At 38.9% G+C, this 15,805-nt stretch overlaps 1 long non-coding RNA gene across 1 annotated transcript in view; it reads left to right on the forward strand.

Annotated features, from left to right (window-relative positions):
- Nucleotides 1-482: 482 nt before the first annotated feature.
- The window catches only part of LOC102016374, a 37,022-nt gene continuing 21,699 nt past the window's right edge, over nt 483-15,805 (forward strand). Inside the window, exons 1-2 of the long non-coding RNA XR_263582.1 lie at nt 483-574; nt 8,415-8,514. This is a non-coding gene — a long non-coding RNA (uncharacterized LOC102016374). The remainder of the gene's footprint in view (nt 575-8,414; nt 8,515-15,805) is intronic.

Here is a 15,805-nt window from a genome sequence, read left to right on the forward strand (position 1 = left end):
GCCACATCTCAATTACCTCCTTTCCCCCTATTCCCAAGACTGGCACATAAAAGATAGTGATTTTGTATACAACAACAGTATACTAAGTGGGAAAGCTGAGATTTAATTCAGATATACCTAAAGTCATCGCCTAAACTTTGTGCTGCCATACCTTAAGTTAAATGTAAGCTATCCCACACTCCCATTTTTCACTAACTGGTATATTTTTGTTCTCTCCCTTGATTATTCTCTTTTTAACCACTCAGGGAGAAATATGCTCTTCCTTACTCCACTGATCATGGGCCTGGCCATGTGATTTGCTCTGGCCAAGTGGTGGCTACAGTGTGGTCCTCCGTAACTTGACTTTGGACTTGGCTGTGTGACTAGACAAAGATGCCAAATATAGAAGCTTGGAATGTGCGTTTATTGTTGGCCTTGCCCTCTTGTCCTGCAATGACCTTGTCCTTCTGCATGAGAAGAACATACCTCAGGGACCTTTCCACTCCTGTGAAGGCGGGAGCCATATGAGGCATACATGAATCCAGTTTACTGCTTGGAGCCAAGCCCAATTGAATCCAACCTAGGAGAGTGACGTGTGAGTAAAAATAAATGATTGCTGCTTCAACCTTCTGAATTTAGAAATGTCTTGCTATGCAGAATTACGTAGCCAATGATTGATTACTTTTGACCATGTAAGTATTTATTTGAGGACTTACTATGTTTTCACATGAAAATTGAAATGATCATATGATTTCAATTTAAATTCTAACACCTAGGGATACCTGTCACACTTTTTGCCACCTCACTGATTATTCTATTTTCACAAAAAGATGTTTCTCACTAAGCAGTGGGGTTTCCTTTTCTCTAACAACAGCTCTGCTAATTCTTCCAAATTCTGCCAGGTCTGTTTAGAACGTCAGAATATGGTGGGGACTTGGTGTTTCAAAATTTCTACTTCTCCCAAGTATATTTCTTATTCTTGATCCCCTTTATAACAAAGCATCAGCATCTCCACAGGTCTTTGTGCACGGCTTGTGCTGACATGCAGTCATAGATCACAGGGCTGTGTGCTAGTATATTCTTCACGACTCTGTTTCTCCCCATGTTGTGCAGTAAATTCTAGAATGGGATTTAAACACACTTGGACTTCAATACTATTTTTATTGTTTAATGTCTGTAAGACTGAGGCTAAGCTACATACCATCTCTGAGCCTGAGATTCCTCAAATGTGAAATGGAGCATTGATCTCTGTCTACCCTCTCTCTTAGCATAGCTGTGAGCTTTGGAATCTCAATAAAGGTTAAAGAGATCCTATGATTCTTATTACCTACCCTGAGTATGCTCAGCAAGCTCATACCTAGTAGCAATTGCCACCATTGTTCTCTTCTTTCTCTTTCTCAGGATAGGGACTTTTCAGGGAGCAGGAGCATAGTAGCTGCATCTCATCACCTCTGGTTTCTGCTACAGGCTGGGCTCAATTGTCTCGTTTTCTCTCTGTGTTCTTCTTCCACCACTTTGGTTGGTGGATTTTAACCACATTCACCATATGCCTATGACCCTGAGGATTATGGTTCCTTGAAAATGAGGATGCAGGTGTCCAAGCAGGTGAGCTTTGGGGAGCTGAAGTAGTAGCAGGGATGCTGCCCTTGGCACCAGATTGCTTTTGACTTCTTAGGTTGTTCTCACTATTTGATCAGATGTAAAGTCTATCTCCTAGAGAATAATGAAAAAAGATAGAGCCTAACTGCTTTCTACCAGTTACACAGCTGCTCATGTTTTGCAAAAATAAGGCAGCTCTTCTCCTTCACTCTTAGTGGTAGTTTTCGAGTCACTCAACTATGGAACCTGGCAAAGAGTGTAATTATGGTTGCACGTATCCTTCAGCTCACTAGCTCACTTAATAGGGATTTACAATAGAAGAGTACTCTCTTGATATTGAGTGTTTGCCATTCGTGGAGTGCTTTACATTTTTTACATCATTTACTCTGATTTTGTCCGGATATTATTTCTTTCATCCTCATTTTACAGATCAGGAAAACTAGGATTAGAGTTAATAATGAACAGAGTTTGAAGTTAAACCTAATTTGTCTGAACCCAAACTTTGTGCTTTCCACGACATCACACTATTTGCATTTGCTTGCTTTTTGTTCAGAGTGTGATAATATGTTGTTATGGTTTGAATCTGTGTGTCCCCCCAAAGCCTCAAGCGGCCATGGGGCAGGCTTTTAGAGTTTGATGGGTGTGAGAGCTACACCCACCCTGGGGTGGATAGTTTGCATATGTAAGGGAGAGGAAGAAGCTGCTTGAGGGCATTCTTCCCCCATTCTGCCCTGGTGTGTGCTTTTTGCTTTTGCTGTGTTCGGACGCCATGAGCTGTAGCTCCCTGCCATGTGCCACTCTGCCTTATAATCTGCCAAGTACAGACTGAAACCTCCACAAACTGTAAGCAAAATAAACCTTTCCTTCCTTAATTTTGGGCATCAGGTATTTTGTCCCAGCAACGAGAGAAAAGTAACCAAGACATATGTGCTCCACCATTTTGACAGGCAGTGGTTACAGCAAGGATATCGAATCAGACATCCCTATGTTTGAACTCTAGGCCTACCGTTTATCAGCTATGTTATCTTAGAAAATTTAAGATAATTTAAGAAAATTTAAGAATCCCCCCACCCTGATTTTCACTTTCCTTATGGGAATAATAAGTATATCTTTGTTAGGTTTTGGGGGAACTAACTGAAATGATGCATATAAAAGGGCTTGTATAGTGCTTAGCATAGTACGTTAATGCCCTTAGGTATTAAGTAATGCCTAAAAGTCATCTGTCTCGAAACAGAAATTTCAATGCAACCAAGATCTCTTTTGGTTGCTTTAACAGGACGTGAGTGGGCTCTTGAGAGCTTAGCTATAAGAAGTTAGATGGGGAGGTGCTTTTGAGAAGTGGTTAGTCAAAACTTCTCTTTTCGCATATAATGAAACTAAGGTTCAGAGAAGGTGAGTGTATTGGATTTGAGTTATTCTTCATGGTCCCCAATTGCAACTTTCAAGGCTTCCTGATAAAGTCAATGACCTTAAGCAAAGAATTTAATCTTTCTTGGCCTTGTTTAATCTATTTGAAAACTGACAATGATCTCTACCTTTCTACTTATCAAGCCTGGGATTTATAAGGTGGCAATGAGATTTTAGATTATTTGCAATCAAAAAAGCATGCATTTCTTCCAGTATGTTCTGTTTTCCCACATTCCAAATACTCTCATGTTTCCTGGGCCAGGCCTGCAGTTCAAGGAGTGTTCTCCATCTCCAGATCTCTCTTTACATTCTTCATAAGCATTGGTATCCAGCTTCCTATATTCCATTTCCATTGTGACCCTTGTCTTTCAAACTCACTTGATAGAGCATAATATAGGCTAAGGTATTAATGGCCCAATGTATTGCCTTTCCCACATATCATGTGTATATTAACAGAAACTTTCCCTCAGAGGAATGATATACAGTAGAATTTCATGCCTGAAGGCCTAAGTTTATAGAAGAGAGCAATTTGAATAGGTAGGCTCTCTTTTCACACAACTTGGGTAGTCATTTGGAAAATATTTACCCTTTGGAAACTCTTCAGAGAGAAAGGCAGAATGCCTTAAGAGCTGCAATGAAGTGTGGCCTTGCCGTGGTAGCTTTTGCAGCAGGGGGCAGAAGTAGAACTTGCCTGAGCTTTTAATGAGCTTGAGTTCTGAGGTAGGAGGTCAGTATAGAGACATTTTAAATGGGATGAGCATTGAGATGTGTCTCAATCTGGATAAAATCAGGAAGAGATATTCTGTTGTATTCCCTGACATTTTTGAAGGGAGTAGGAATACAATAGTGGTGCTCATTTTCATCATCTCCTCCATCCTCATCAGTGGAGGAACCAGCATATTGGGTGACCCTAACAGCTGGGCCAGTCACAGTCATTGGCATGGGAAATAGTTCTTCTCAATCAGTCCATACAAGGGGGAACTGAGACAATGACTCTTCCTATGTTGCCATTATTGCTATGCCCCTTCCTATCATTAGTTTCTGCATATAAGGGGGAAGGCTGTTAGGCATTTTCCAGTTTATCACCTGTGGTGGTGACTTGTGAGAGTTGCAGAGTTTATGCCATAGTGAGGGCTGCAGCCCAGGGATCCTGATGCCCCATTTGTGTCCATTCCAGTACACCACAATGTCTTTTTTAATATAGATTAAGATAGCATAGGTAGGTGGCATGGTTTTCAGGAGACCCATGTTTTATATGCATGTGTGTGTACATATACACACATGATGTGTGTGAATGCATGTTTGTGTATAGTGGCTGGCACGTAGTTATCCCCCAAACATTTTAGCTGCCATTTTAATTACTAATCATATTTTGTATCCATATGCAGCACATATGATGGCCTTGAGACTGCAGCCTACATATTTTGATTCGTGGATGACAAGTTTTGGAATTCTCTCATATATCTCAGGAGCTCATAAAAATCTCCTGAGTGTAGCATTCTTTTCGTCGTTGTTATTGGTGAATAACATCTCATGAGGGAATAGGCTCAGAAAAGTTGGATGTCTGGAGCAAAACACAGCAAATTAATGATGAAACTGAGTTGGGCAAAACCAGTTCCCTGCTCCTACACCAGAGCCTCTTTCCCAATAGCAAGAGAAGAGGTGTTGCAGTATGCCCAAATCCTCAACACAGAGTAGGCCAGCACTAGGCCTATGAAAGCAAGTCCAGGGATGGAAAAAGAAGTTGTTTTCTGAGTGCAACAGATGCCTGAGAATAGAAGCTGAGCCGCACTGGCACCTAAGATAGATTTTGCTTATTGACATACTTAGGAGCAAGCATGTTCATAACAGTGCCAATCCTCATGTCAATTCTCTCCCTGAGGATGCTCAACAAATGCCACCTAATTGTGATGAAAGTGACAAAAATAATGAATTCGGATAAACTTGAGAGGCCCAGCTTCACCAAGAGAACATAATATAGCAACATATTTGAGAAGCAAAAAATAGGGGAAAGGCAATAGAGAACATGAAAGGGGGTGAGAGAAAGACATGAAAGCATTTCACAGGCAAGATCTAAACATATAAAATAGAGAAGTAAAAAGCAAGCAGCTGTGTGGGAACAAAAGAATATTTTTCTACTCCTTATTCTGCTTTCTGCCCAGACTCTTCAATTGCAGCTCCTACTAAATAATAATGTCAGCTCTCTCTTTGCTTCCAGCTCAAAGAGAATGATAAAACAGCAAAACACTCCAAGTTAGAGTACAGCCACAGATAAAAGTTGAGGATACAGATTCCCTCCCACCCACCCCTATTTTGTCAACCTCTACTAGAGAAACACAATGATAGTGAATATACTGAACAAAGAAGGAAAACACTGTTGAGACAAGATTTAAAAGGGAACCTTTCTTTTGTTCCCTAATGGGGTGTTTTGATGATTGCTAATGTTGGTAGTACTCGATTTTGAGGCAGAAAGTGGAAGTGGAAGGAGAGGCTAGTTACTCAGGAGTCTCCTGAGGAGCCACCGGGACACAGCTATCTTAGATGTGAAAATATACACTGAATATAGTTAGTGACATTGCATTCTGGGTTCTTTTACAGATTAGGAGAGTTAAAGAAATTGGACTCTAAATTCTACACATTTATAAGAAGACATGAGATGGTGAAATAGTATTCCAATTTTTAGAAAGAAAGTGATGGTGGGTGGCATCAGTCACAACTTGACAAGCTTGATGTTAATCTCAGACAATGACTTTTGAAATTGCTATTAAAAGATAGCTTGTGATTAAAAAAGAATTTGCAGAGATCAGTGGGAGTTTAAATGGGTTTACTGAGAAGTCACATAATGTAAACGAAATTTACTTTTTTGGGAGGGGTAGCTTTTTGATGGCCCTGGGGAATGTATGTATGTGACTGTCATCCTGTCATGTAGCAAGACTTTTTTATTCATACCTTTTTTGAATGTATTATGATCTGTGGCCTCACTTACAGAATTAAGTCAATCAGTAGTTTGTTGAAGAAACATAGGCAAAGGTTATGGGTACAGAGTTGGACAGTATTAATATAACAGCTTTATTAATTAGTCACAAGATTCTGCTTTCTACTCTGTCCTGTCAAATACTTTTATTAATCATTTGGTTGAAGATATTTTTAAAATCCTGTTGATTTGTAGAAGGATAGTAAACATGGGGGATACCCAAATTAGGCTTTTATATTTTTCAACAAATTTAGTGGGTGAGCAGAATCTCAGGATGAAATTTAATGGACATAAGCATAAAATAATATTGGTAGAGGGGTCCAAGAAAGTGGTTGCCAAAGTACAGAGTGTGGCTTAGTAAGGCTCATGTGAGAAAGATTTAGGTGTTTTAATGTACAATGAGCTCAAATATAAGTTAGTTATGAGATGTGGCTAAGTGTTTTTAAGATACGTTAATATAATTCACATGATGGCCTCCCACACTTCAACCCAGATCAACTGCATAAGAAACACTGGGAAAAAAAAAAGAAACAGTGTAGGTATGATCTGGAAATCAGTATTTTTAAAGCTTTCCAGTTGAGTCCAGTGGGAAACCAACACTGAGAACTACAGTGATAATAGTACACGAAGTACATGATAATCCCATTGTAATATGTATTGGTCAAACCATCATAAGAATATTTCCCTTAGTCTTGGGTAACAGACCTTATAATCTGGAGCCCATTCAGAGAAGAATGACCAGGATGGCAGAGCAGCTTGAAGTCATGTAAACTTTGCTATGTGAAGAATGGTAAAGGAGTTGGGTGTATGCCTTGTCAGAAAAGGCATAAATTTGCCTTCAAATGCGAGTGCCTCTGTCTCGTCTGGCTCCAGAGAAGAGAACTAGGACTGTGAAAATTAACTAACATGGGTGCAAATTTTAACTTATTACAAGGAATAACATTCCATTAGGACGATTTAATGATGTAATGGGCTGCCTCAGAATTAAGTGATTGTACTATAATTTAGGAACTCGAAGCTTTTTGTCTGGTTAGCCAGTTTTTGAGGAGAGTGTGGATAAGGGCTATGTTATCTAAGACTCTTTTAGTGGGATGTGAAAGAAACCTATTTGAAGCAGATTAAAAATAAATTTATTGTTTTATATAACAGCCTGACTTCAGGTAGAGCTGATTCAGGGTTCAATTGGTATCATTAGACTCTTTTCTCCAGTTTTTTGGAGCCCATTTGCCCTTTCTTGGCTGTATTCTGTGTGCAGTCTCTCTCCATGTGGTGTCCTAGCAACCTCAGCAGAGAGGAAGAAATGTTTTCTGATATTTCTCTACAAAGTTCCGGGAGAAACACTGATTAGCACAATTCTAAGTGGGTCAGTGTGACCAAAAAAAAAAGGTTGTTGTGGTGTGTGCTGTGTGGAAGCAGTGCGCATGTATGCTTGGGAGAAAAGTGGGGGAACTGGATGGACAAATGAGTAGGGGCCTCAGGGATTGGAAAGCATTGTAAAAGTGAATCTCTTTTCTGGCCCTGCAGTTAATATTATTTGATACTATGGGCAAGATACAACAATTGGTACAGAACATTATGCCTTCAATGGTTCATCAAACTAGTCTTTTCTATAGCGAGGCCGATAGCTTTATGCCCTTCCCTGTCTTTTCACCTTTGCTTTTGCTACTTAATCTTTCTGAAATAACCTGCACGTATTACACCCTAACCCACAGTATAAGACCATCATAAGTTCTGCCTCTTCCTCTGCTGTAACTGTGCCAGGCTGCACTGACCGGCATCTCCATTAAACTGCTGCAGTAGTCTGCATAGTTAACAACCTCTCTATATTGTGCCTTAAATTTTATTTTCTAAAAAAAAAAATTTATTTTCTATTGCTGAGTATGAGTTTGTCTTGTAAATTATAATTATTATAACTGAGGTCCTTGAGAGTAGGGGCAATGCCTTATTCTTTCATGCTTTTCTTGTGCCTAGCATAGAGTTAAGGACAAAGTATAGGCTTGCTCACTAGCGTTTAATGATTGATAATCATTTTGGTACATAACCATCCCTTTATTACTATACCTAAAATCTCTGCCATACAGCTAGTAGTGACCTCAGTAGAAAACACAATGATACCACTGAACAAGACATTAGTTCACCTTACAATTAGTAGGAGTTCTATCCCATGCTCAGGTTTCCAAACTGGTTTCCTTAGTTTTGGACTTGCAGAGTGGCTAGGATTCTTGATTAAGGCCTTCACTCACCCATTCATTACAGAATAATTTATTGGTCACCAGTGTTATGCCAAACTTTATCGTATGTGTGGGAGATACACTAAATCCCTGTTGTCAATTAGTTCCCAGGAGTAAATGCAAAACAAAAATTAGATAATTCTAATATAGTGTCAACCATGGTGTTCTAGTTCTGGCTTACATGGAGTAAACATATTCTATCTTGTCCTCTTTATTGTATACAGCTATAAAATTTTATGCAAATGAATGGAGCACTGAGAAGCCTGATAAGTAAACAGTAGCAGACTGAGAAAGAGCCAGAATTCAGATGTACCACGGAATCAAGTGAGTACATTACTTTTTCCATTTGGTATAACCTGGCCTGAACTCAATGTACAAGAAACCTAATGTGGGCAACAGAACATTTCAGAAGAATTGATCTAATTCTGATTCAAAGAATTGGAAAAGAGACAAGAATCTTCTTTTCTTTTCCTTTCTTTTCTTTTCTTTTCTTTCCTTTTCTTTTCTTTTCTTTTCTTCTTTTCTTTTCTTTTCTTTTCTTTTCTTTTCTTTTCTCTTCTCTTGTCTTCTTTTCTTTTCTTTTCTTATTTCTTACACCCTAGCTCCTAAGAAATCCTGTGTCAATGGTGGGAGCAGCTGATAGTTGGAACCCATGGAAGGTAAACCTCTGAGGGTAGATAATCTTTATTGATGGATCTGTGGTTCAGAATGAGTGGGGCTAAATTCCATTGCTATTTTTTTTCTTTATGTCTCCACTAGGCTCTAAATAAGGGCATAGTTGCAAAATGGATAGCAGAACAACTAATTGAACTTTACCTGTTGAAGGGAAGGAGCATTACAGAATTTGCAGAAGTATAGTTGTTCCTTGGTGCCCATGGGGCATTAATTTCAGGATCCTCTGATCCCCAGATGATCAAGTCTTTTATGTAAAATAGTATATTTGTGGGGCTGGGGATTTAGCTCAGCGGCAAAAGCGCCTGCCTGGCAAGTGCAAGGTCGTGAGTTCAGTTCCCGGTACCGGAGAAAAACCAAAAAAAAAAAAAAAAAAAAAATAGTATATTTGTATATAACCTCCCCTTATATACTTTACCTCATCTCTAGATTACTTATATTATTGAAAATAATGAAAATACAATGTAAATGATTATTGCACTGAATTCTTTAGAGTTATTATAAGAAAAAGTCTTTATGTGTTCGGTGTAAAAAAATCCCCCTAGGTCTTAATATAGTACATAAATGAGATAGAAGGTGAGGAATGCTTGCTCCAACCAGTGCTGGAGAGAGAATGAGGATCTGCAAAGTTCTGGAAGCCTATGCCAGCGTAGACTTGCATATGACTATTCTCCTGCATTCAGCATAGTGCTTAGTATGTGGCAAATTCAAGTTTTGCATTTTGGAAACTTCTGGAATTTTTTCCAGATACACTGTTGTTTGAATCTATAGGTGTGGAACCTACAGATACAGAGGGGTAATTATATTGACTTACTATGTATGTTTAAAGCCACCACAAGGGAGGAGATTACATGAGGTGGAGGGGGTCAGATATGCCAAAGCAGAGAATCAAGGGAAATATTAAAAAATGAGTATTTGGTGCTGTTTATGTCTCTATCCTTTTTCGTCAAGAGGATCCACTATGCATCGGCCAACAGCAAGGTTCTCTAAGTGTCAAATAGCCCTCCAAAGCCTTCTCCTTTATCTGTTTGGGGAAAGAGCAAGTCCAAGTCAGTGCTCTCACACTAGGGGATGAAGAATGACTGCAGACTCTACAGTATTTTGTTTTAGGGTCTTGGAATGAAAGGAAAAAATTTAAAAAGACAATTTCTCTTAGTTACAGGTATATGTATGTATACTAACACAGGAAAGTGATCCAGAGATTTCATTAGACGCAGATCATCCTTGATACTATATTATGGCACTGGCCTCCATCTTCTTACTAGTGAAACCCCTCTAAGTTAGTGCTGCTATAACTTCTATTTTGAAAATGTGAATTTGTCCAAATGCAATTGATATATTAAGGAATAACTTGAGCATGCCATAAATTTCATGTTTACTTGAGCATGATTCTATCAGCAAGAAACACGAGGTGAATGCAGAAAATTGCACCCAGCTCAATTGAATTGTGTGGTAATCCATAAAACACACACCTCAGACACTACCAGCCACACCCATTCAGACTGTGTTAAGTTTCCAAGTGATTTCAGATAACCTTCTTCAACAATGACTCACAAGCTGCAATAACTATGTCTACAAAGAACCTTTAGAAGTTTTCAAGGTTAAGTGTCATATTTACTGTTTGCAGATGTATTTATTAACCATTCACACACATAAACCTGCGTTGCCATTTCTATCTGGTTTTTTAACATGTTGCTAATGTTTTTGTTGTTATTCTGCTAACCCAATTTTTCCTCATAGGCCTTGTGGTTTCATTGTGCAAGTTGGCATAGTGCAGTAAATTTAAAGAATACATATATGTCATGTGATAGCAAAGGTGATTGTTTTTATTTGTACTTACCTAGCACAGTCAATTTGGGTAGACTTGGTGAGCGATGAAAATCAAGTCATTGGAGATTCTGCATTGCAGAGGCATGAAGAACAAGCAAGAGGAACATTTAAGTACAGTGGAGATACTTACCTTTGGTAGAAGATGATTAAAAATTTTTACCTGAAGACTGACTTTCGGTGGATTATCTCAAGGATACTTTCTGAGTTTCCTGCTCTCCTGACTTTCAGTGTGCTCTTGCACAGCAAAAAATTTTATTTCTTGAGAGTATAGGGCACTGAATGGGTGGTTATTCTCATGCTTCTTTAATTTTGAGCCAGGTTACTCGTTCCTACCAACTTCATGACCTCTCTGAGAACATGTTTTATGACATTCTAGCTGTGCTTCACTTTATAAAGGTGCTCAGCATTAAGTTTCAAGTTGATCTGGGACATTTGCTTCTTTGCTTTTTATTTTCTTTTTGGTGCTTTTGAGATAGGGTCTTACTGTTCAGGCTGGCCTTCAACTTACTATGTACCCCACCCAGGCTGGCCTTGAAACATGTGGCAATCTCCTGCCTCAGCCTCCTGAGTGCTGAGATTACAGGTGTGCACCACCGTGCCTGGCTGGACTGGAACATTTATAAGACCATTATTTTGATACTGGAGCCACATTTATCTCCATGAGAGGAGACGGGGCAGGGGATAAGCTTCTTTATTTCTCTGTTTCACTTATTCTCTCTTCTTTTTCTGCACCGAAGCGGTGCTACTAGTGGTTGAGAATGTGGGCTCTGAGTGTACCACTACATAATTGTATGACATTGGCCCTCTGCTGTGCACCTCAGTTCCTTCATATTTAAAGGTGAAATTATAGTAACACCTACCTCACAGGCTTGTTGTGATGACTGAATGTGATAATGCATGGGAAGTACTAGTTGCTTTACACACATGATGATCGCCATCAATACTAATGTCTGAGGAGCCTGTATCTATTTAGAAGCAGGTGGAGAAAAATATAAAATTATTCTGAACTATTAGATTCTGTCAGTGGGGAAGTGTAGTTGCATTTAGTCACAATTCTTTACCACTCAGCTATTACACTGAAAAGGTAATTTGTGGTTTAGTTTCTATTTATGAAGTTTATAAATATTGACCTATTTCTTTCATTACCTGTGTCTCTTACCTCAGGGGCAGGGTTCTCAAGGTAAAGATGTGTCTATATAACTGGTTAAATTGAATATTTGGGTTATATAACTGTAACTGAGCAGTATAGTAAATGAAATGTTAAATGAGACTTCAGTTTCACAAAGGGTACAAATCTTTTTCTCTTGTATCTCCTTAACATTTAATATGATGGTTCTCAACCAGGGGTTATTTGCCCCCACAGGGGACATTTGGCAATGTTTGAAGTAATTTTCGATTATTTTGACCTGGGAGCGTGTTGTGCTACTGGCATCTAATAATGACAGGCCAGGGATGCTGCTAAATATCCTTCACTGCACACGACAGCCACCCACAACAGACAATTATCCTCTCCAAATGTCAGCAGTGCTGAGGTTGAGAAACCCTCCTCTACTACAATGCCAAAAATAAGGAACACTGAGGCTTCTCAACACATGTATATTGAATAAATACATGAAATCAGAGGACCAAAAGCTGATTTTATAATAGAGACAGGACTTGGAAGAAATTATAAGAAGTAGTAGCACTTAAGCAGTTGGTACTAGCATGATGTAAAGTCCAGTGTTTGACTTATTTAGGGATCCAGTGCTACTGGTGTATGTCTGGGACACATAATGGTTAAATATTTCGAATAATAACTCTGGAAGATAGTGTACTTTCTAGGGGCTATAGATAAGTGCTTCTGGAAGTAAATTATGTTATAAAGTACAAGAAAAAATAAATTGACTGTAGCCTTGCGGAATAGACAGGGAATAATACAAGGAGTGACTGCAGATGTGGCACTTTGTGGTAGTCATAGAAAAATGAATTCAACATTTTGGTGCAAAAGGAAAAATCAGAGCAGTCTATTTCAAAGTACTTCAGTCTTTCAAGGCAAGTATCGCTGAAATGGGTAATTAATAAGGAAAACGAGAAAGTAGACTAAAACAAGTTAAGAACCCATGGGAAATCCATAGCTGAACCCCTGAGTGGCTAAAAAGACAAAGGAAAGATGTTGTTGTGTGCAATAGAGCATCTTTCAGAAACAGTAAGAATAGCCTTGCAATGTTGGGAGAATGTATAGCCCACAAAATATGGCACATTAAGTATAGAAGTAAGGTGCCTTAGAATTTGAGGAGCAAACAGGTCAAAATAATCAAAAATTACTTCAAACATTGTGAAATGTCCCCTGTGGGGACAAATACCCCCTGGTTGAGAACCATCATATTAAATGTTAAGGAGATACAAGAGAAAATGATTTGTTACATGGACCTCTGGGTTAAATACTAGGTTTTCTTTTCAGTTTTACCAAAGAGAGTCAGGGAGACCTTGATGATCACACAGTCACTTATATGATCTTCACACAGAAGTTGTTTCTCAGGGCCCCTCACCTGTGGACTTCACTTGACACTCACATTTGGTGAAATCCAATTCAAAGAAATTCAGAGATCTGGACTTTTGGCTGCAAAGAGTTTAATAATATAAATAAGGACTTGTCCTTGTCTGTTGTAGCCTAAGTACATAAAGTCATAAACTTTATCTTCTTAGTAGAGATGGACCTCACTTCAGCCAAGTACAAAATAAGACAAAATTTACTGGCAGACTTCCAAATAAAGGTGTGGAAAGTAGTTAAGAAGGAACCATTCAAAGCTTACCAAACTTTTGAGAATATATTAGACTATAGTAGCAATCAGGGAATTTCAAATTGAAAAGGTGTCATTTTATTCCTTAGCTTGGCCAAAAGGAAAAGAAAAAGTTATTTAATATTAAATGTTAACTGAGAATGCAGAGAAATGAATGCCCTACTGTTGAGGAGTATAAATTGGCAGTCTTTCTGGAATCAGTTCTTGGCTATATCTACTAAAATCTAAAATTTGTGTTCTCTTTTAATTATATCAATCCTAGATATATACCCTTCAGGAACATTTAAATATATGAACACAAAAGTATGTACAAGAACATCTTGGCAGCATCAAATCGACCTAATCTCCCACCCCCTCAAGGATGGCTGATTAAATAAACAAGGATAGAACTATTATGGAATATTATAGATACATTAAAAAGAATAAGATATTTCTGTATCTATTGACAGGAACAAATCTCCTAGGCCTATTATTAAGGTGAAAAAGCACTATTTCTTTAAAAATCCACAAACAACTTTATAAATTTGGATATATACATACCCAGGAACAAACTGAATAGGAAAAGGCCTAAGGGACACAGAGCAAACTAATCAGAGTGGTTTTTTTGGAGGGGGAGAGGAAAAGAGTAGTCAAGGGGCCCTTTTAGTTTATGCATACAAATTGCATTTTTAAAGAACACATCATGTAGTTCTTGCATAATTAAAAATATACACAGTGGAAAAACAGAAAATCTAGAAAAATAGAAAAAAATAAAAACCAAAAAATGCACATAGTGTGGATGGAGTATTTTTTTTTGCCTCAAAGAAAGATTTGCTATTAGATTTCTGCAAATTGTAAGCTAGATTCCCAAACAATTTGCTGCCTGAGGGTGGGGGGTGGGACCAGACAGTCAAGCTTAGTGCTAAAGAAGGACGGAGAAAGGGGTGAGTAGGACCCGTGGCCCTTCAGGGTTTACAGTGGGTTGCTACTGCTGAGCTGTCCGTCCAACCCCTTGTTTTAGCCCTGTAGCCCTCAGGTCTTAGCCCTGCAGCCTACAGGTTCAGCCGTGTAGCTTGTCCTGCAGCATTTGGAGGTCCTGAAAACCTCGGGTGTTGAGAAGGTGTCCTCACTGTGCTTTGTCAACCTGCTCCTTGGCTAAGTCCTGCCACAAAGAGCCTCTGAGCATGGGGCTGTGGAATGTCCAGGAGGGGATATCCTGAGTCCTATTTTAGGAGAGCTCGGGGTTCCTATTGGCTTGGGTTAGTGATCTGTGTCCTTGCTTACCTTATAAAAAAGCAAAAGAGTGTTGAAACTCATAATTAGTTTACTAATAAACTGAAAATAATGTGGATTTCCTCCCCTCAGGCTATATTAATTAAAGGTCCATTGTCTATTTTTAAATATTTCAGTCCCTATTTTGAAATAATCTAAATAGATCCTTCATCAGTGACTTTTTGGCTCATTTCATACTTACTGGGCTACTGAATGTGATTTTATCACAGAGTAGCATGAAAGCCCTTCAGGGACATGAGGTCATTAGTTTTTTTTACACAGGCTTTGCCCAGGAAGGATGAGACTAGTGGGTTTGGCAGGCTCGTGCTGGCCTGACAAATACCCTGTATCAAGCTAGGTGACTGGAACTTATATGGGAAACCAGTCCCACCTCTTTCTCTCAGAATGGAACCCAGGACCCTATGCATACTAGGCAAGTATTCTAACACTAAGTGTCATTGAGCTATATCCCCAGGCTACACTCTTCTTTCTTGACTCTGCCTGGATCCACATTTTCTCAGGTCAACTTTCACTCAATTTTGATTTGCTTAGGGAAACAGTGTTCAAGAAACAAGGATAGGAGGACATAAATTTGTTCATAAAATAATACAGATTGTCATCTGCTCATCTGCTTTGCTTATCAATTTATGTTAGGTACCTAGGGAAATTACTGTTACGTAGTAGGCGATCAGCAAATATTTGTCATATGACCAAATGAAATGACCAACTATCTATATTATAATAGCTGGAGTATTCTAATGAGAGCAAGGAGGCCAATGTGAATACATTGAATTGAACAAGGAAAGAATGACAGGAAATAAAATCAAGAGGTGCATAGAGGCCAGTTTTTATAGGATCTTCTGAGTCACAGTACATTTTTAAGAAATGCACAGTGATTTTTTCCTGCTACTGTTTCACTTCACCTGGTTCAGAATTTAGGAACTCACTGGGTAAGACTTACCAGAGCACAGTGTTAATAGTGATAACCGAGGCAGCCAGTTCTCCGGGAGCGGCAGGGCTCCTGGGTCCGAGTGTGGGCCGGACTCATACCACCGCGATTCCCAGCCGAAAAGCGCACACAG

This window comes from Chinchilla lanigera, unplaced genomic scaffold (assembly GCF_000276665.1).
Source record: "Chinchilla lanigera isolate Chin_1 unplaced genomic scaffold, ChiLan1.0 scaffold00072, whole genome shotgun sequence".
NCBI classification, from domain to species: Eukaryota; Metazoa; Chordata; class Mammalia; order Rodentia; family Chinchillidae; genus Chinchilla; species Chinchilla lanigera.